Source organism: Dromiciops gliroides, chromosome 1 (assembly GCF_019393635.1).
Source record: "Dromiciops gliroides isolate mDroGli1 chromosome 1, mDroGli1.pri, whole genome shotgun sequence".
Taxonomy (NCBI): Eukaryota; Metazoa; Chordata; class Mammalia; order Microbiotheria; family Microbiotheriidae; genus Dromiciops; species Dromiciops gliroides.
The window spans coordinates 665,575,625-665,597,971 of NC_057861.1; the positions used below are offsets into that span (position 1 = coordinate 665,575,625).

A 22,347-nucleotide genomic window follows, 5' to 3' on the forward strand; every position below is an offset into this window, starting at 1 on the left:
GGCAAATTTGACTTTCAAATACAAGACCCTAGAGAACCATAAAAAATTGGAGTTAGGGGACATACATGGGGTCTTTCAGTGGGTTACTGTCTTGTGTCTGAGGCCCAGTTTTGGTTCCAGGGTGGATGCTTTGTTCACTGTGTCACCTAGCTGCCCCATGATGACATCTTTAGGGTTAAATTGAGGGATAAGGGGAATGTCCTAGGGGAGGGGGAAGGACAGAGGTAGCATGGGGTGAAACCCCACATGAAAGAAACAGGAAAGGGCTTATGGAGTGGAGGAAGAAATGGGGGAGGAGCAGGGCAGTAAATGAATTTTACACTTGTCAGAATAGGCTCAAAGACCTTAACACACACACTCAATTGGGTGGAGTAATTTATTTAATCTGGGCAGTAAATGAGCCTAACACTCATCAGAATTGGCTCAAAGACCTTGATCTTATCAGAATTGGCTCAAGGAGAGAATAACATACCCACTCAACCTGGTGGAGTAATCTATCTAACCCTGCAGGAAAATAGGAGGGGAAGGGGATAGAGAGAGGGGCAAAAGAAGGGAGGGCAGATTGGGGGTGGGGACAAACAGAAGCAAATCTCATTTGGAGAGGGATAGGGTAAACGAAGATAGATAATAGAGTAAATATCATGGGGAAGGGAATAGGATGGAGGAAAACAGTTAATAATAATCATGAAAAAGAGAAAAGGGGGAAAATGTGCAAAAAATATTTATAACAACTCTTTGCGTTGGCTAAGAATTGGGAATCAAAGGAATGTCCATCAACTGAGGAATGACTGAAGAAGGTATGGTATATGGTTGTAATGGAATGGTATTGTGCTATAAGAAATGAAAAACAGGATAATACCAGAAAAACCTGGAAAGACTCATAGTGAAATGAGCAGAACTGGAAGGACATTGTGCATAGTGAAAGCAGTATTGTTTGATGAGCAATTGTGAATGAGTTAACTACTATCAGCAATACCATGATCCAAGACAATACTAAGGAACTAATGATGAAGCATACTATCCATCCCCATAGAAAGAACTGATAAAAAGAACACTTTTGGATTGTACATATATAACCTGGTTGATGTCTTGTAGAGAGGGAAGCAAAGGGAAGGAGGGAGAAAAATTTGGAACCCTGAATCTTATGGAAATGAATGTTGAAAATTACCCTTATATGTATTTGAAAAAAAATAAAATAAATGTTTGTTGCCAAAAAAATCCCCCAAAACAAACAAACCATAACAGAAACAAAAAAACAAAGGAAAGGGAAGGCAAGACAAGATCAGAAAAGGGAAATGAAGGCAAAGAAAAAAAGAAAGAAGAAAAGAAACAAAACCCTCTAGGGACTTTTGAACATTATAAATAAAGTCACTGACAGAAAAAAAAAAGGTTAATATGGAATGCAGAGCCATTGCCAGTCTTCTTGACCTTTGTCTTGCCACTGGACTTCAATGACTCTAGAGGAGAGTAAGGCTGACTTACTGTCTCACTTAAATCCAATTTACATACAAGTCAAAACATCATGATGCCATTGGTCCAATTTTATTCATTAATAAATACATTAATAGATACATTTTATTTATCATCAGATTAATACAACAAGTTTTTTAAAAACCTAGTTTGTCATTTGTATTACTAAAAGCACAAGAAGGATGTGTGTGTTGGGAGTTGCAGGGAGAGGCATGAACTTTTTGAATAAGAACTTTTCCCCCTGTAAGGACCAGATATTGCCACCCACATTTTGTAAATGAGAAAATCAAGTTTCTGAAAGGTTAAACAACTCGCTCATTGTCCCATGACCTGAAAATATTTAAGGCCACATTCAAATCCAGATCTCATGCCTCTAAATTCAGGAGTCCTGTGCATTAGGAGATGCTTGTCTCCAAAGGGAATATATTTGAAACATGAGGGGGATATAGTAAGCTATATAGGGATCAAAGGAGGCAATGTTTTAAAAAGCCTTTATAAACCTTGAAAGTCTCTATCACTTTTGTTCATATAGAATTTTATATGTTAGTGCACTTTTTTCACTCAAGTTGTCTTTGCTTTTTCACCTTTAATATTATCCTTTTAATCCTCCATTCATTAGTCAGTAATACTCTTGGCTTCCTTCACACCAGCTTCTGAACCAGGAAGATCTGAGGGAGGCTGGGCATAAAATGTATGTAGTTTGAGTTTTTCTTGAACAGGTCCCTCCTATCAACCCAATAGGGATCTGATTTGTCTTCTAGTGAGGGATATTTAGGAAGGATTTTGGAATGAGTCAGTAAGTTTCCTTCTAATTCATAATTTACTGAGCTGCTATAGGTATAGGTCTTTGGGTGGCTTATTTATCTATTCCATTTAAATAAATGAAACTCTGATTATTTGCTCCTTTCTTCTAACCCTCTAAAGATACAGCATTTTTTTAAAAAGTGACTATGTTTGACACTCCTAGGTTTTGCCCCCATCTTAAAAAAACTTTGCCCATATTAAGTGACAGGAATCTAATAAGAGGGATGTTGGTATTTCAGTTAAAGAATCTATCTTATTTTAAAATAGCTTGAGACTTGACATTTTTTATTGGACTGCTTCAATAATTTCTTTATCTTATCTCCACATAAGAGGCTGGACACCATTAGCTTGCTGCCAAACTAAGTGAATATTTGATGAAAGCATTTAATAATGGAGTGGGGCTGCCTTACTGTTAGGTAAAATAAAATCTGGTGGTTTATGGAAATGGATCACCCCGTGATTTTTTTTACTCCATCTTCCCTTGAGTGAAACGATTGCCAGGTTTTGTAGCAAGAGACCTAGTTCTAGAGGAGAGGTTATCTATCAATTGATCATTTCTAGTTCACATGGGCTTGTGAGGTCCACTTACAAAAATGATTTGCAGTATGTTGAGTATAAGATGGAAGTATTCCAACAGCTATCTTGAGTTTCCTTGAAAAGATTCCCTTATCCATTAGACTGAGGTCTAGGCCTTCCACAAGAACACTTTCTAAGATTCTATGAATCTAGGGGCAGCTAGGTGGTGCAGTGGATAGAGCACCAGCCCTGGATTCAGGAGGACTTGAGTTCAAAACTGGCTTCCGACCCTTGACACTTACTAGCTGTGTGACCTGGGCAAGTCACTTAACCCCAATTGCCTCACCAAAAAAAAAAAAAATTTCTATGAATCACCCTACTATTGTGGTAGACTTATTCAAGTCAGCCAGGTGGCACAGTGGATAGAGCACTGGCCCTGAAGTTGGGAGGACCTGAGTTCAAATCTTACTTCAGACTCTTAGTAACTATGTGACCTTGGGCAAGTCAACTAACCCCAATTGCCTTAAACACCCGGGGTCATCTCCAATCATTCTGACATATATCTTGTCACTGCACCCAGATGACTCCAGAGAAGAGAGTAAGGCTGGTGACTTTGCACAGCCCTTCCTCACTCAAATCCAATTCATGGCAAGTTATAACATCTGTCACAGTTCTTTTTGAAAATGAAGGGCTTACAACAAGATTTATTCATTTTGCAAATATTTTTATCAGTGCTTTTTTTTCAGTGCCACCTTAGAGAAAACACCTCTAACAGCTTAGGGGGAAGGGGGAATGGTGCAAGGAGGAAAAAAGTCTAGGAAAAGCCTCCTGCCGAAGGTGGCATTTGAACTGTCTTGAAGACTGTGTAGAAAGTAGGTACTTCATAAGCCCATGGACTAGACACTACAGATGTGATCATCTCTATTTTACAGATGAGGAAACTAAGGCTCAAAAAGGTTAGTTGGACATACCCACTGTCACACAACTGGTAAGGAACTGAAATTGGATCTTGTTGGCTCCAAATCCAACAAATTATTCAATATTTCACTCTGTTTTCGGTAGGACTGGTCTTAGGAAAACTGAAGTAGAGCATTATTAATCTTAGCTGTGTCATTCAATAGTCCCCATTGTGTCCAACTCTTCTTGAACCCATTTGGGATTTTCTTGGCAAAGATACTAGAGTTGTTTGCCATTTCCTTCTCTAGCCCATTTTACTGATGAGGAAACTGAAGTAAACAGGGTCAAGTGAGTTGCCCAGGCTCACACAGTTAGTAAGCGGCTAAGGGAAGATTTGAACTAAGGTCTTCCCGATTCCAGGGTTTGTGCTCTATCCACTGTGCTACCTAGCTGTCCTTAGTAACCCTTCCTATTATTTTCCAGTTCCCTGACTTTTCCATCCCTTCAGGGACCCAATACTCTGAGTTTTCTCATCTCAAGAAAGAATCTTAAACTCATTCACAGTACAGCATTTTAACGATTGATTAAAATTTGGTGTTACCTCCCCACCGGCCAATTCCTGTATGGAGATCAAAATTTGAAACTAAAGGAATGAATGCTAGGTGAAAAATCAGTAAGACTGGGAGGACTCAGAAGAAGACTATTTTTTTTTCTGGGTGCTGGTCTTCCTGTCTTCCTTTCAATCTTGGCATATAGGCAGTTTTACCTTTCCACAGTCTTAAAGGTTGATAATGATCCTATTGAGGAAATAGAGCATTCCTGTTCCTACGTTGTTGAACTCAGAGATTCTTATATGCATACAATTTTTGCCTCTGGCTCCAAAGCTGGGGATCCAGATATTTGCTTTAATAATTCAATTTATCGGGGGCAGCTAGATGGTGCAGTGGATAGAGCACTGGCCCTGGAGTCAGGAGGACCTGAGTTCAAATCCGGCCTCAGACACTTAACACTTACTAGCTGTGTGACCCTGGGCAAGTCACTTAACCCCAATTGCCTCACTAAAAAAAAATAATAATAATTAAAAAAAATAATTCAATTTATCTTACCTGTATAGACACAGACTAAATTATACAGTGAGGCTTATACATTTTGGTTTATTTGTAAAAAAAACCAACCAAACAAACAAAAAAAGCCACCCTTTTTTTCTAACTCCTGATTCTCCTTCCCATCCACAAGGTGGCTTTACCCTTTTACCTAGAAAAACACAATCCCAGGATGTGACATCTTGCAAATGGTCAAAAGTAAAATAAAAATATTAGGACGCATTTTAGAGTATCCTGAGGAAAGTCAAAGCCTTACATTTACAATCACTGATACCATAAATGAACAAAGTGGGTATATCCTGACTGAGAGGCAAGTTGTATTTGGATGGCTAAGGAATGGGATTTATGGAAGACTGTTTAGTCATTCAGGTCAGGAAGGGGACATTTAGTGTCCAGAAATCTCACTGCAATAAATACACTGCAAGAAGAGACATGATAATAGTCTTTAAATATCTGAAGGGATTTCAATATGGAAGAGATATATTCAATTTGTTCTGCTTGGCCCTATTAGGAAAAGAAACCGAGTAGTTCCTGCTATCTTTAAAGAGGCTAAGCTGAAGAGGCAATAAACCAAGGAAAGAAAGAAGGAAGGAAGGAAGGAAGGAAGGAAGGAAGGAAGGAAGGAAGGAAGGAAGGAAGGAACTACTTTCCTAACAATTAGACCTTTCTAAAAGAGGATTGAAATACCCCAGGGGGTAGTGAGTCCCTCCTCACTTGAAGTCTTTAGGCAAATTCTGCCTGAACACTTGCCCAGAAGTGATGCAGAAGGAATTCTTGATTGCATGTAAAAGGGTCCAGATCACATATGAGCTGTTTCAACTCAGTGAATCTGATATACTCTCATGGGCCTGAAAGAGCTAATAATATTTTGTATTTTATTTTATTTGCGGGGCAATGAAGGTTAAATTACTTGCCCAGGGTCACACAGCTAGTAAATGTCAAGTGTCTGAGGCCAGATTTGAACTCAGGTCCTCCTGAATCCAGGGCTGGTACTTTATCCACTGCACCACCCAGCTGTACCTATGCTTTTTATTTATTTATTTTTTGGTGAGGCATTTGGGGTTACGTGACTTGCCCACTGTGCCACCTAGCTGCCTCCCCCTATGCTTTTTAAATACTAATCTTAATATTAGTGACTGAATCTTGAGGAAGAATTAGGTATTATTCACTTCCAGACTTTAAGCTCTCTGAAGGCAGGGACTACCTCTTCTAGATCTTTGTATGATGCCAATAAACAGTTTAGTACACAATTAAGACCTAATTTCTTCATTTGTAAGATGAGGGAATTGGACCAGAAGATCTCTAAGGTTCTAGCTTTTAATTCTAAGATGCTAACATTCAATAGCCAACTAAAAAAAGCCTCTTCTTTGTTTTTATTCTTCATGATTCTGCATAGCAAAAGTTGTTTAACTTGAAGTATTTAACATGGTTGATTATTTTCCCTACTCCCCACTAAAATTCTCTCATATTTTCTCATGCCACCATACTATCTCACTTCTGCTTCATTGGCTGTTTTCATTCCTGACACTACTCTTTTTTCTTTAATTTCTTGGCACCCTCTGAAGTACAGTCTCTGGTCCTCTTCTTCACACCACCCCCCACCACTTTCTTGCTTAATTAGCTCATTCACTCTCCCATCCTTAAATACTTAACTACTAGCACTATTTATTTTTTCCCAAACCTCTTACCCTATGTTTAGCCTTATAGCAATCATTTCTCCAATTGCCCTTGACACATGGCTAAAAAGATGTCCCATAATCAACTCAAATTCAACATGCCCAAAACTAAATTAAGCTAAAAAAATCGTAAGTAATCTTGCTTCCTAATTATGGATATTTTAAAATGACCTGTAAAGCTCTTTCCTCTAGCCAATTTTTGAACATTTAACTGCCTATCCAAATGCAGCTCAAAATCCAACCTCTCCAGGAAGCCTTCCTGATTCCTTCAGACAGACTTCTAACATCACATAGCACTTTGTCTCCCAGGCTGTCATTATCTTTGTTGTTGTTGTTGTTGTTGTTGTTGTTGTTGTTGTTTTTGTTGCAGGGCAATGGGGGTTAAGTGACTTGCCCAGGGTCACACAGCTAGTAAGTGTCAAGTGTCTGAGGCCGGATTTGAACTCAGGTCCTCCTGAATCCAGGGCCGGTGCTTTATCCACTGCGCCACCTAGCTGCCCCCTTGTCATTATCTTTTATTCTAAACCATAGTCATTGTATTTACTGCCTGTGTGTGTCATATCATTCCTTTTAGAAAGTAGTCTAAGAAGAGAATGACCATATCTTAATTATTTTCATATTGCTGATCATAGTTATTTGCACATAGTGGGCACTTAATAAATGGTCAGTGAATGAACAAATATTCCACAATCCTTCTCAGTCACCCAGACAAACAACCTAGGAGTTAGCTCTTACTTTTCTCTCTTTTGTTCCCTACATTCAATGTGTCACCAAGACCCACCTATTCTTTCCTTGAAATCTTCTTTCCAAAAAAAAAAAAAAAAGGAAAAGAAAAGAAAAGAAATCTTTCTATTCCTATTTCCATTATTCTATCATTCATTCCTGACTAAAGCAACTTTGCTTCCAAGAAACAACGTGATATGGTGGAAAGAATATTGACTCCAATGTCAGAAGACCTGGGTTCAAATCCTCCTTCTGATATTTATTACTTTTGTGACCTTGGACAAGTAAGTCACTTACTTTATCTGGGTCTTAGTTTCTTCATATGAAAAATGAGGAATTTGGACTAGCAGACCTCAGAGGTCCCTTCTGTGTCTATTATCTCTGATCCTAATTTAGGTTATCATCACTTCATGCTCCTATTCCTGCAGTAGCTTTCATCTCTATATCTAGTCTCTTCTTACCTCCTATGCATTCTATATATTATCGACAACATAAAAATCTTTCTGAAACCCTGCTTTCACTGTCACTACTATGTAAAAGAAATAATAGGGGCAGCTAGATGGTGCAGTGGATAAAGCAATGACCCTGAATTCAGGAGGACCTGAGTTCAAATCCAGCCTCGGACACTTGACACTTACTAGCTGTTTGACCCTGAGCAAGTCACTTAACCCTCATTGCCCTGCAAAAAAGAAAGAAAGAAAGAAAGAAAGAAAGAAAGAAAGAAAGAAAGAAAGAAAGAAAGAAAGAAGGAAGGAAAGAAAAGAAAGAAGGAAAGAAAAGAAATAATAGCTCCCCATTTCCTAAAAGATCAAACCCGACATTGTCTTGGCATTCAAGTCCCTTTGTAATGTGCCCTCTGCCCCTTAACCTCTCCAATGTAATCTTATTTTATTCACCAATACCACTTCTGCTTTATTCATGCCAGTATTTTCACATGGGGTGATTGTTTTTGCTTATGCTCACACTGTTCCCTCTACTAGGAAGGATAGGTATGTATTTATCGTCTTTGTACCCCGCTGCCCCCCTCCCCAACCCTAGCCTAGCCCAGTGCTTTGGCTGATTATTAAATGCCTTGCATCAAAAGTCTTTAAGACTCAATTTAAGTTCTGTATTCTTCCTGAATTCTTCAGTCTTCATTAATTTTTGCTTTATCTGAAATAAATGTCCAGTGCATTAGACAATGTTGTACTCCTTTAGGAATACATTTCCCTGCATTGCTTCCTGAAGGTTTCAGGTATGTGGGTCTCATCTCTACAACTAATTTGCAAATACCTTGAGGACAGAGATCCTCACGAAGCTTAGCACAAAGCTTGGCACATGCTACATACTCAATAAATACTTATTGGCTAGAAGGGACAAAAGCTTAACGGACAGATGAAGTAGGAGGAAATATGTTGAGTAGAAGGGAAAAACAGCCTGTGGGCTGAAAAATAACACAGAAATAATCTTGATCTTTTCTTGCCAAACCTGGCAAGAAAGATGATGAAAATACTCATGAAAAATAAAAATGGACATATGTTGGCAATTATTTTTAAATCCTCCCTCCCTCCCATCTCAAGGCAGAAGTCCCCCTGAAAAGGTTTTCTAGTTATTTCTAAATACTTTTAAGCTTCTGTGTTTGTGGATTCCTGAGAAAATCACATTGTCTCAGTTATTTTTATGATAGGCTGTGTGCAACTCATTCTCTCTCTCTCTCTCTCTCTCTCTCTCTCTCTCTCTCTCTCTCTCTCTCTCTCTCTCTCTCACACACACACACACACACACACACACACACACATACACACACTGCTTTTTTAATCAAGGTTCCTTTCACATGAGAGTGATCTTTACCAGACCCTTCACTATCTCATCATTAGTGCTACGATCATCAACTCCTCAAAGGAAGTCGGGAAATGATGGAGAGGGTTTCCTCCTCTAGGGAATAGGAATTTCTTCTGTCAAACACCCCCTGTACAGAGCACCAAACTCTCCTGGCTCCTTGGTCTAAATATGTTATCTGATCTCAAGCTGTCTTAGCCCTTTGCTTTTCTAATGATGTCAATTCTTTATAAATATCAATTTTAGGATGAAAAAAATGTTTGTGATCTCCCATGCTCCCCAATCTACCCCGGCAAACCTTTGGCCCAACAAAAAAGTTCTCATTGAGAGTAAGGAGAAAGTTTATTAGGTGACAGGTACTGAGATGTGATTGGCTAAACAAAGGTGAATACTAAGTACTGTATAGTCCAAATATGATCACTTAAATCCGTCTCAAAAATGCACACTCGAAGAAAGAGAAGCACTCAATAAGACTGAGGTGGAGAGTACCTCACACTCTCCTCTTTTGCCTCCTTTTCTTCCCTAGCCTCTATTCACAAGCTCATCCTCCTGCGTTATTGAAATGACCCATTCCTCTTCCTTACACCAGGCAGCTTCTTCCCATTGTCCCAGTCCTGGAATGTGCTCTCTTCACACACTGACCCAGTTTCTACCGTTTCAAAAAAGGGTATTGCCTTTGGACCTTCTTTCATTCCATGACAGATCTGCAGCTCTCTCTCTCTCTCTCTCTCTCTCTCTCTCTCTCTCTCTCTCTCTCTCTCTCTCTCTCTCTCTCTCTCTCCAGGTGGCTCTTACATATTAGGAGACCATTATCCTGACCCTTTCCCCTTGAACAGATGCCTAGAAGGTAGGTGCTTATCAACCATTCACAGCAGGAGCTGAGAAAGGAGGTTGAAGGGGAACTGGTTCATCTCCACAAAGAAAAAAAGAAGATGAGACCCAGAAGCCTTCTCCAAGAGATTCCACACGTGTGAGTGTCACAAACCCTGAAAAAGAAATAAAGCCACATCCTGTGCAGCAGCGGCCAGGGCTGCGGCATCAGGGACAGCAGCAGCAGCAGCAACAGCAGCAGCACACCTCTCCCGGGGGGAGATCCAGGAGCCTAGCTCTTCAATGAGTCGATCGAACTAAGCCTTTCCACAAGTCATCCTTCATCCCCGCCGCTGACCCGCGCCTCACCCTTGTAGCCTCTGACAGGGGCAGGGAGGGAGAATACCCTCGGCGGCCCCTCTGGGACTGTCCGCCCAGCCCTGTGCCGCCCCGGGCACGCGCGCTCGGACTGGCAGCAGCGAGCGCTGCAGAAGGGGGCGGGAAGTTGGGGAGGTGCCAGGGCAGGAGCAAAATCAGAGCCAGCTACTTGTCCCTCGGGGGTTCCCGGGAAAAACCCGGACCCTCCACCCAGGCAGGCGAGAGAATCATCCGTCTACCTGGAGCAATGCGCACACGCGTGTGCCCGAGGATGCGTGTGCACACGCGTGCGCGCGCAAACACACACACACACACACACACACACACACACACACGCCAGCACCCCACATCCACGGATTCTCAGATCTCACACATTCACGCATCACACACTACAGTTCCCAAACGAATCCAGCAGCCTGCGTGGGTGAGAAAGGGAGAGTTGGGAAGGAAAAGTGAAGCTAACGAGCCCCCTTTGTTTGCACATTTCCTCAAATGAGAAGGGGGAAAAGTTTATGGGCATTTTAGGGAAAGAAACCCTCCACAGTTTCCCCCGTCAGGCGGACACATTTCAGAACCAAAGCACCCGTTTTCCTTCTTTTTTCCCCTTCCCTCACATTGCAAGGCTCTGAGTCTCTATGCCCATCTCTTCTTTCTGCCCTAAGAGCAGTACTGTGTGGGGTTGCCACCTTTTGCCCGCCCGCACCTACCATCCCTGGGCATGCCACCTCCCACTGCCCACTGCCCCCAAAACGCGCTACAGCCGCGGCATCCTGAAAGAGCTGCCAGCCGGTGGCCGGCTTGGCTCGGCTCATTGTGCCCAGTGCTCACCTCCAACCTCCAGCTGCGGATCCCTCCTGCTCCCTGTTCCCTTACACAGCTGTCCGGCTAAGAGTAGCAAGATCCATTCAGGCTGCTGGCCAGGGACACAGTCCTCACCCAATGCATATCCCGCGTGTGTGCAAGTGTGCAAGTGTGCGAGTATGTGTGTGTCTGCGTGTGTGTGACTGATGAGAGAGAGAGAGAGAGAGAGAGAGAGAGAGAGAGAGAGAGAGAGAGAGAGAGAGAGAGAGAGAGAGAGAGGTTTTCTGGAATATGACGGAGGTGGGTGGTTGATTGCAATTATTCCTCCTCCATCATCCCTCTCTCTTCCTCCTCACGGTTCTTTTTGCACAAGCTCCAGATTTCAGGATCTCCTGTTTGTTTAATAAAAGGAATAGAGGGAAAGGCTGGTGGGGAAGGGGTTAGGGGGAAAGGGGAGGGAGGAGGGCTGCGCATGCTCAGAAGAGGGACACTAAGTGCTCACTCAGGCAGAGAAAGCGAGAGAGTTGGAGCAGAAGCTGCACAGGGAACAGGGGGGTTCCCGTTGAGGCCCTGGGAGGTCAGTAGGGGAAGTACCACTGTAAGTGAGTCGGGGCAGGACGGTGTATGCGACCATAACAGGTGTGTGCAGAGGCGGTGTTGTGTTACCATTAGAAGTGTACAAGTGTGTGGGGATGACTGCGTACTTGGGGTGTGTTGTGTTTGCATGGAACCACTATGAGGCTAGGGATTGTGTGTGTTGGGGGGAAACAGAAAAATCCAGGAAGGGAGGGGAGAAAGAGAGACAGAGAGAGGAAAACAGAGAAAGAGGGAGAGAGAGAGAGAGCCTGAGACTGCTGTGTGTAGTTTATATGTGATTGCTGCACGTAAAATGGGTGTCATGTATGAGAGCATTATGTGTGAGATCCTTACGTCCATGGGGTGTACAATTTATATGAGTATAATTACCATGTGAAGTATGTTTGTGTGCCCGCATGTGCACCTGCATGGGATGTGTGTGACTGTTCTGTACAAGAGGTGTATTGTGATATGTGTGCCTCCCCACACAAGTTAATTCCTCTGAATCTGCCTTGTAGGAAACTGAGTGGCAGGTGCCTGACTCATAAAAGGAATATAGACCCAGCTCCTTTGTTCCTTGATAATATGAAACTGTGTTTACTATACATTAGGACCTGAAATGGGCCTTTACCATGAATTGTTCACCCACCTCTGCCTCCTTGACAATTAAACATAATAGGGCAGCTAGGTGGTGCAGTGGATAAAGCATCGGCCCTGGAGTCAGGAGTACCTGAGTTCAAATCTGGCCTCAGACACTTGACAATTACTAGCTGTGTGACCCTGGGCAAGTCACTTAACCCCAATTGCCTCACTAAAAAAAGAAAAGAAAAGAAATCCAAAACTCAGATATCATATTTAGGGGGCAGCTAGATGGCACAGTGGTAAAGCACCAGCCCTGGAGTCAGGAGTATCTGAGTTCAAATTCGACCTCAGACACTTGACACTTACTAGCTGTGTGACCCTGGGCAAGTCACTTAACCCTCATTGCCCTGCAAAAAAAAAAAAAAAAGACAATTAAACATAATACAGCTTACCCAAAGTCACCAGAAATCTGGGGCCAACTAAAGTGTATTGTTTAGGTGTCATTTTTTCACTAAGTTTTTCTTTCTTCTGCCCTTTCCTCAATCCCACAGTGCACTGCATTGACAAAGGAAAACATTTAGCAGGAACATGAAATCTTTACTTGTGACCTAGCACATGTTTTATCCCAGGACATAAACCTAAAACACCTTCTCTTTAAAGAGCAAAAGGAAACCAGAGAGTTCAGCATGAAGGAATGAGATTGACAGAGGTAAAGGCCATAAGGTTGGTGCAGGATTGTCTGCTGTTATTATTGTCATTCCCTACCTTTATGGAACAAGAAGGTGCCATTTAATCACTGTTATCTAGGGAGATAACAACAACAACAACAACAATAATAATAATAATGAATGGGGAGCCTTCTTCCTGGGAAGCCAGATCTTGATCAGCAGTACCCTTCGACCTGTCTAATAAGGAGCATGTTGCCCTGGAAAAATGAGAGGACAGAAGGGGAGAGTGAGTCCAATAAGAGAACATGAAACTTCTCGGTGGCCTTGTAACTTGAGGATAGGAAGCACACCAAGAGTCTGAAGATAGAGTGGAAACTGAGCCTTGATGAAGTTATTTTGTGAGCAAAATAGGCGAAATACAGAAAGCCAATCCCCCTGAAGTGTAGTGGAAAGGTCACTAGGTCAGAAACCAGAAGAGCTGATGTTAAAGCCTGGCTCCATCACTTACTATATTTTATATTTGAGCCCAGGCAAGCCAATTCCTTTCTCTGGGCCTCTTTTCCTTCATTTGTACAATGAGGAGGTTGGACTAGAATGATTTCTTTTTTTTTTTTTTTCCGGGGCCATGGGGGTTAAGTGACTTGCCCAGGGTCACACAGCTAGTAAGTGTCAAGTGTCTGAGGTCGGATTTGAACTCAGGTCCTCCTGAATCCAGGGTCGGTGCTTTATCCACTGTGCCACCTAGCCGCCCCCTAGAATGATTTCTAAAAGTCTGATCCCTCCTCAGAGGCTTCAGTTCAATTACATGCTCTCCCCATTGATAATTTTCCATCTTAGAGTAAGATTAAGGGGAAGCAAATGTTTTATATAGGAGAGTCCCTATTCTTCATCAACACCTCCTATTCCTTCACTTCTCATCCTTCCATGAAAGACTGCTTCTTTGGAACTCAGTTTTGGAAAGACTCTCCCAGTGCAGATCTTTTTTCAATCTTTCATTAAAGATCACCTCTGGGCACTTCCGGTATGTGATGCAGTGAGCAGATGCCTTCAAGCTGAACTCTGACCCTTGTCCCATTCATCTTCACAATAATAATGCTAAGTGACATTAGAACAGCAGGGCAATTACATCCAACCCAAGAGCACACCCGGAGGAAAGGAAGAAGTGAAAGTGTCTCATTTGTACCCCAAGAATAAAAAGGAAGGAAGGAAGGAAGGAAGGAAGGAAGGAAGGAGATGAGGGAAAAGAGAGGGGAGGAGAGGGAAAGAACAAATTATAGAATCAATTCCTAGACTAAGGAGAACTTGCCCTGTGTACAGCCTTGTCACTGGACAGAATAGATGTAACAGCCCTTTTTAAAAATGAGAGTAAGGGGGGCAACTAGGTGGTACAGTGGATAAAGCACCGGCCCTGGATTCAGGAGGACCTGAGTTCAAATCCGGCCTCAGACACTTGATACTAGCTGTGTAACCCTGGGCAAGTCACTTAACCCTCATTGCCCCCCCCCCAAAAGAAAAACCCACAAAAATTAAAATGAGAGCAGGCTGAGTCTCTACTCCCTTGGGAGAGAAGATTAGCCTCCTGTGAAAAAACACCAGTGTCTAATATAATATTACCTTCAAGGTTCCTTGCTCACTGCCTTGTGGATGAGATGCTCTATCATGAATCCCCCTCATCATTTCAGTAATTCATCCTGCTTGAATAGAATCCAAGAGAGACCTGTTTAGGTTATGCCAAATCACCAATACTTGTTTACCTAATGGTATTAGTGAAAAATCTCAGTGATTGAAGCTGCTTTCCCCCTCTGTCTAGGATCTACTGTCATTCAGTAACACCGGAAGTAGCATAGGTGTTGTTCAGCCTAGAAGAAGGGGACCAGGGTAGATTCTCTGAGCTACCCTGCTCCTTTACTTAAGCTTGGGCAAAAGGCTTTCCTTATATACACAAATCCTGCAGCTGCTGCCCCTGGAGTTTTCCAGTATGTTCCATCCTTTGTCTGAGGGTGACTGGGTAAGGAAAAGAATATGGGACTTGGATAAAAGGGACAAAAGAATAACTCACTTCTCTTGTTATCCAGGGAATATGTTTGTTTTCACAAAGAAGAAAATCATATCCATCAAGGTCAAAATTAACGGAGCAAACAGACAGTGTAAACTCCAAACTCTTTTGAAATGTACACATTGGGTGACTGTAGGAACACAGTAGAAACTTTTACAGTTTTTAATTATGCTGAAATGGGGAGGCGCTTGATCTAAATGGGAAACATGAACTGACTAATGATGTATCTGAACTTGTACATTAAAAATCCATAATGTCACATATTTATACCATGTTAGAGCTAACAAGAGTAATATAAACTCTGTAGAGTCAACTCCAGGCAAGATTGTGAAGAAGTAAAAATTTGTCTTTTGTGCTTCTGGCAAGAGCTGGGACACAGAATTTGTGTCCTGTAGGCAGTGTTTGATATTTATGCCTCCTGTGTATTTCCATCTACTGGTATTCTTGAGTCTTCACTTTAATACATACAACTGGACTTACCAGTCATGGAAAATGAGGTTTTCTGGCCTTAAAAGGATGAACATTCCTAAGGTGTATTGTTTAAAAGTGTCACTCATTGTATAATTCTACACTTTGTACTTTAGACCAGTGGTACTCAAACTTTTTCATCTCAGCACCCCTTTACTATCTTAAAAATTATTGAGGATCCCCCTCAAAGAGCTTTTGATCATTACCATATTAGAAACATTAAAGTTAAAACATTATCATTTTAAACCGAACTAAAACATTATAGTATTATTATGAAAATAATTTTAACCTTATAGTCCCTTCTGAAGGGTCTCAGGGACCTGCAGGGATATTGGGACCATACTTTGAGAACTGTTATTCTAAACCAGACATGCTACTGTGAGACCATTAGAAGTATGACCAGAACCAGGTTAAATTATAATTGGGAAATACTTAACTAAATAAGTAAAAATACAACAGAACATAAATAATGTTAATATGTGGTTTTCTAAATTATTATGCAGCCTATAGGGATACTTATTAATGTTTCTATTTGAGTTTGATACCACTGCACTAGACAATACCTGCTTACCAGTCCTGATTCTCTTCTGACCCTCATCCTTCAATGCCTCCCCCCAATTTTTCAACATCCTCATCCTTAAAAAACCCAGTATCATAATTTTCCTAAGTAGCCCCTACTGTGACACCCCACCTAGATTGGTATCTTACAGTCTGGATTTTTTTCTATTGTGTTCCCCTTCCCCCTACCCCCAATCAAAACTCACTTTCCTCTGGTCCCAATCTGTTTTGGATCCTACTCTCTGTTATATGACCAGTGGTGGTAGAAGAAGGATGCAGTGTGATATTGGGAAATAACACTGGCTGGAAAATCAGGATGCTTGGATTTTATTACCAGTTCTGCCACTGACTTTGGCCAAGATACTTCCCTTTATTAGACTGCATTCTCTTCTTCTGTAAAATAAAGAAATGTACAGGATTATTTCTAAGTTGGTTCCATTTCCAAAACTCTGTGATTCTTAAATAACCCCCGCCAATGTGTTACTCATCCCAATTATGCAATGTCCAAAATGAGTTTGAATATATGTCTCCAATTGCCCCATTGAGAAGTTACTGAAATGGAAAGAATTTCAGGCACCAGGCAGGCTATTGGAGAAGATATTTTTGCTTAACCAGGCCTTGAAGTTTCCCTTAGATTAAGACATTAGACTGGGATGTTAAATGAGGGGGGCTGACCCAGGAATCTCCTCTCAGAGAAAACCAGAAGATGCTATCTCAAGACCACTAGATATGTTGGAAGAGAAATCTGACAGATCAAATAGAGAAAACAAAGAACCAGCGATGGATGTGATAGGCTATTTTCAGAAAAGCAGTGTCCTGGAAAATAGACCTGGACAGAATATGATAAAGTTGTTTGACCTGTTGGAGCCACCGAGTCCTGAGCCTCTGTCTGCAATTCTGAAAGGTAGGTCACTTGGAACACTGGACATCACTGTACCACTACCCTTCAGCTTTCTAGCATCGCAGTGAGAACTAAAATTTGAGGACAAAAAGGAACCTCAATAGGTCACAGTGTTTAATTTTTAAAAAAAGCAACAGGGTGGGGGGGTGCAGCTAGGTGGCACAGTGGATCAAGCACCAGCCCTGGATTCAGGAGGACCTGAGTTCAAATCTGGCCTCAGACACTTGACACTTACTAGCTGTGTGACCCTGGGCAAGTCACTTAACCCTCATTGCCCCACAAAAAAAGCAACAGATCAGCCTCTGGTGTATGAAAAACAGGATGCCTTAGGATCTAGGGCTAGAAGGCATTGGGATCTTAGGAATAATCTACACAATTCCTTCATTTTGTACAAACCAAACTGAAGCCTGATGATGTGAAGATATTTGCCCAAGGACACAACGAGTAAGATTGAATGCTAGGTTCTCTGATTCTAAATCCAGCTCTCTCTATGTTTCCTAATTTAAAAAATAAATTAAAAAAACACTACCAGAGCAGCTAGGTGGCTCAGTGAATAAAGCACTGGCCCTGGATTCAGGAGTATCTGAGTTCAAATCTGACCTCAGACACTTGACACTTAGCTGTGTGACCCTGGGCAAGTCACTTAACCCTCATTGCCCTGCAAAAAAAACCCCAAAAAACCAAAAACACACTACTGTGTTATGGATCTAAATGTATGACTGATAAACAAACAGACATACTGACGGATGGCTGGATGGCTGGATGGTTGGATGGATAGATAGATAGAGTGTCATTGAGTCTGTAAAGTGGAAATCAAAATACTATTATATACCTCCCTCTACAGGGTTGCTTTGAGGATCAAATGAGATTATTCTTGTAAGGTATGTTGGAAGCTTTAAAGTACTAGATAAATGTGAATTATCTTCAACAGAATAGATTTAGAGTTGGAAGGGTCCTTAGCAATCATATAGTACAACCTCAAGCCATTTTGTACCTGAGTATACCAAGGCTGAGGAAGATTCAGTGCCTTGTTTGAGGACATACAGCTAGCCAGTCAGAGCCAGGATCAAATGAAATAATTTCCATAAAGTGCTTTACAAACGTTAAAGCATGATATCAATTCTAGGTATCATTAACATCATCGTCGTCATCATTTCAACACAGATCTTCAAATCTCACCTTTTCGGCACTATGCTAACAGAATCTCTAAGAGAAAATAATTGACCAATCAAATGTCTAATGAGAAGAAAAAGAATAAACTGATGTCACAGGCGTTTTTGTGCAGACTCTCCTTCCATTCCTATCTCCTCTGGTACATCATTCATTGTCAGTAGTCCCCATTTTAAGGAAATGCTGTGGCAAAGTTGCCCTCCTGCCCTTCAAGACCTTAATGGATTCTTAGAGAAAATTAGGCATGATTTTATGCATGACATTTCTACTGCCTATAATGCCCTCCACCCTCCAGATTTGCCCTCAACTTTCTACCCATTCTTTAGTAAAACAATCTAATGTTTAGGAAAGGTAGAGGTAGCTATAAGGAGATCGGTAGTAGCAAGGTAAAACAAGATAGCTACATCTCATTAGAAAACTGGATTTCATTTCGTCCCTTTGTGTCTGGTCGGCTGTTAGATAACTGTACTGCCACCCACTCAATCCAAACAAGTGGGAAACAAGATCCAGAGAGCCTACAACTGTATAATGTGTATAATGTCTTTCCCCTGGCAGAGCTTGTATCATGGGATACAAAATGGCGATTGGGGGTGGCAGGAAATAAGTGTTTTAATAGCACCTCCTATCAGATATTTTCTTCATTGATCATCAAAACAATCCTGCAAGATAGGCATTGTTATTATCTTCATTTTACAGTTAAGGAAAATGAGACAAACAGAGGTGAATGTGACTTCCCTAGAGTCACAGGGCTAGTCTCTGAGGCCACAGTCAGACTTAGATCTTCCTGACTCTAGGAAGGCAAACCTCAACAGTCTATCTGCTGTACCATCTAGCTGCAGATGGTCAGATAACAAAGACTCTCATTGAGTTCAAGTTGTTATACCATTGTAGATATGATTGCAGAACCACCACCGGTGATGTTCAAAAACTATTAGGAGGGGCAGCTAGGTGGCACAGTGGATAAAGCACCAGTCCTGGATTCAGGAGGACCTGAGTTCAAATCCTACCTCAGACACTTGACACTTACTAGCTGTGTGACCCTGGGTAAGTCCCTTAACCTTTATTGTCCCGAAAAATAAATAAATAGATAGATAATAAATAAATAAATAAAATAAAAAATATTAGGGGACAACGAATTGGCCAATAGCCATTTATTGAAAGCAGCAAGTGCAGGATGCTGTGCTAAACAAAGATAAGGAGCTTACATTCTAATTGGGAAAGACAACATGTTTACATGTAAGTAGAGATAGATACTATTATCTATGTATACATATACACACATATACATATATACATACACACACATATATACACTAAGTAATTATGAAAGGGAGGAAATAGAATGGGGGGACAGGAAGGACTTCAGAAGGTAAGTCTTAAAGGAAAAACAGGAATTCTAAGAGGACAAGGTGAGAAGGAATTGCACTCCAAGCATGGGGGACAGTTAGGGCAAAGGCTCAGAAACACAAGATGGAATTTCATTTGTGGGCAACATCAGCTAGACCAGTATGGCAAATTCAAAGAGTTTAGGGAGGGGAAAATATGTAAGAAAGAAGACTGTAGGGGGCAGCTAGGTGGCACAGTGGATAAAGCACTGGCCCTGGAGTCAGGTGGACCTGAGTTCAAATCTGGCCTCAAACACTTGACACTTACTAGCTGTGTGACCCTGGGCAAATCACTTAACCCTCACTGCCCCACAAAAAAAGGATCGTAAAAGTAGGAAGGAACTAAACTCTAAAGTACTTTAAATGCCAAACAGAAGAGTTTATATTTTGTCCTTGAGGCAATAAGAAGACATTGGACTTTGTCTAGAATGGGAGTGACATGGACATAACTGTGCTTTAGCAAAATTAATTTAGCAGGTATGTGAAAGGTGGATTAGAGTAAGGAGATCCTTGAAGCAAGAGTTGATAAAGACCTGAATTTGGCTGGTAACTGAGTGGGGAGGAAGGATCACACATATGCAAGCAATATTGTTTGTTGCTTAGTCATATCCTACTCTTATTAACCCCATTTGCAGTTTTCTTGGCAAAGATACTACTGTGATTTGCCCTTTTCTCCTCCAGCTTATTTTAGAAATAAGGAAACAAGGCAAACAGGGTTAAGTGACTTGCCCAAGATCACTCAGCTAATAAGTGTCTGAGGCCAGATTTGAACTCAGGAAGATGAATCTTCTTGATTTCAGGCCCAGAGCTCTATCCACTGTGCCACCTACCTGCTAAGCAACATTATACCTTTTTGCAAATTTTACCTGTTGTCCCCAGTCCTGGTCTTTGGGGCCAAGCAGAGCAAATCTAATCCTTCTTTCATTGACACTTTAAAGATAGCTATTATGCTCCACCCCCCTCCCCACCAGTGTTTTCTTCTCCAGGCTATAAGAGAATGATTGTTTAAACTAATACTCATATGGCATGGTCTTTGGTGCCCTCACTATCCTAGTTACCCTCCTATAGAAATTCACATTTGTCAATTTTGTCGTCTTCCTAAAATGTGGCACCCAAAATTGATCCCACTATCCTAGGAGAGAAAACATTGCTTTCCCTTCCTACATTCTTTGTTGGACTGATGAAAACACTAAATAAAAATGCAAAATTCTGAATTCCCCTGATGCTTTCTGCATTTCAGGATACACAATGATGACATTTTTTCCCAGGATTTCCTAGGGCCCCATGAAGGCCTCTATGGGATGTATGTCATTGTTACCAAAGCTCTGATGATCTCTGTTGATCATGCTTCTGTGTGATCCCAGTGGCATCATAAAAATGTCTTAGAGTTGGCTGTAGGCTTTCTGAGAGAGAATATATATGATCTATAGGTTATTATATACATCATATATTTTATTTGACAAAAAGCACATCAAAAGTTAGAAGATGAATTAGAAATTAGGGCTCTATAAAGAAGGTCTTCCACAAGTCATCCAACCCATGCTGTGATCATCAAAAGCTGTTGCAATTTCTGTTTTGGTTTTGTCAGGTGTCTGCCTGATGTCCACTAGCTATGTCACATGCTATAGCTGATTTGGCAGGGTGTTCCTCCAAATAGCTGCCTCCCTAAATCCTGCTAATCTATAAAATAATAGGAAGTCAGATTGTTTTTGATGAAACCTAAAATTAACCTCTCACCTCATATCCATCCATTGCTATTTAAAGCAGGATTTTGCTCAGGATCACTACTTTGTACAATGTAGTCCCACGACAGTTTCCTGTAGGAGACCGTACTTGCACAACTGCTCACTCTGTTATTTCTTGGGTGGTTCACTATAACTCTTTGTTCTATCCTGAAACAAAGGATGTGAGAGCTAATTGTATAATAGTAGCTAACCAGCATTTATATAGAACTTTAAGGTTAGCAAAGGATTGTACATATGTTTTCTCATTTGCTTTTCATTTGATCTTCACAACAACCCTGGGAGCTAAGTCCTATAATTATTCTCATTTTATAAATGAGGAAATTGAGTCTGAGAGAGGTTAAATAATTTACCCAAGGTCACATATCTAGAAAGTGTCTGAGGAAGGATTTGAACTCAGGTCTTCCTGATTTCAAATCTAGTGCTCTATCCAATGTGCCCCCCCCCCGTTACCTTATGAATAAAAGTATTGAAGAAAAAATACTAATATGACGCATATTGCAGATATGGGAACAGATATGCCAGAAACAATTTTTTATTAATTTATCATTGTTATCATCTAAGCATTGTTCTGCTGAGGGAGAGAAATGTCCAAACTGACATGTCTCTGACATGACATTCTGAAATAGCATTTATAGAAATGCTGAACAAGGAAAATTTCACAACATAATTACACAGTTTAGGCTAACATTCTCCTTCATCTAATAGAACAATAGTCACTTAATCTTTTGAGAAGACCCCTGGAAAATTATTCTCCCCAAACTACTCAATCTCCCTTTGACCACACCCATCAACAGCTCTTCCAAAGATGGTTACAGGTGACCTGAAGTAATCAAAAGGATGTTCTCCCTTTGATTAATTTCTTCAGGTAATAGGAAAACATGGTTCTGTATTTAGGTGGGTCATTACCAGTGATGTCCTGGTAAATGTCTTAACAACTGGCTCACTTTAAAAGAAAAAAGTGTGCTGCAGGACACACATTTAAGCTTAATCTGAATTATTTATATTTTCCCATCACCTTCATAAATCTAGACAATCAACAAAACAATAAATCAAGCTCTAATTTGTAGCATTTTTCTATTTCCAAGGTGTAGATGTTCATACTGAAGATATAACAATCAACTTTCAGGAGCAGGGTATTGTCTAGGAACTGATAGTTTTTTTAAAAGATGGCTCAGAGTTTGCCTTTCAGATTCGTCCAAAGGTTTCAGAGTTGGATAATCATAAGATGCTTTTTTTTTGGTG

The 22,347-nt window shown here is 41.0% G+C and overlaps 1 protein-coding gene across 1 annotated transcript in view; it reads right to left on the reverse strand.

The window, feature by feature from the left end:
- Positions 1-11,440, reverse strand: part of PLPPR1 (phospholipid phosphatase related 1) — a 338,633-nt gene extending 327,193 nt beyond the window's left edge. The window contains 1 exon segment of the mRNA XM_043979379.1: positions 11,024-11,440. The gene's annotated coding sequence lies outside the window, so the exon portion shown is untranslated.
- Between the last annotated feature and the right edge of the window lie 10,907 nt (positions 11,441-22,347).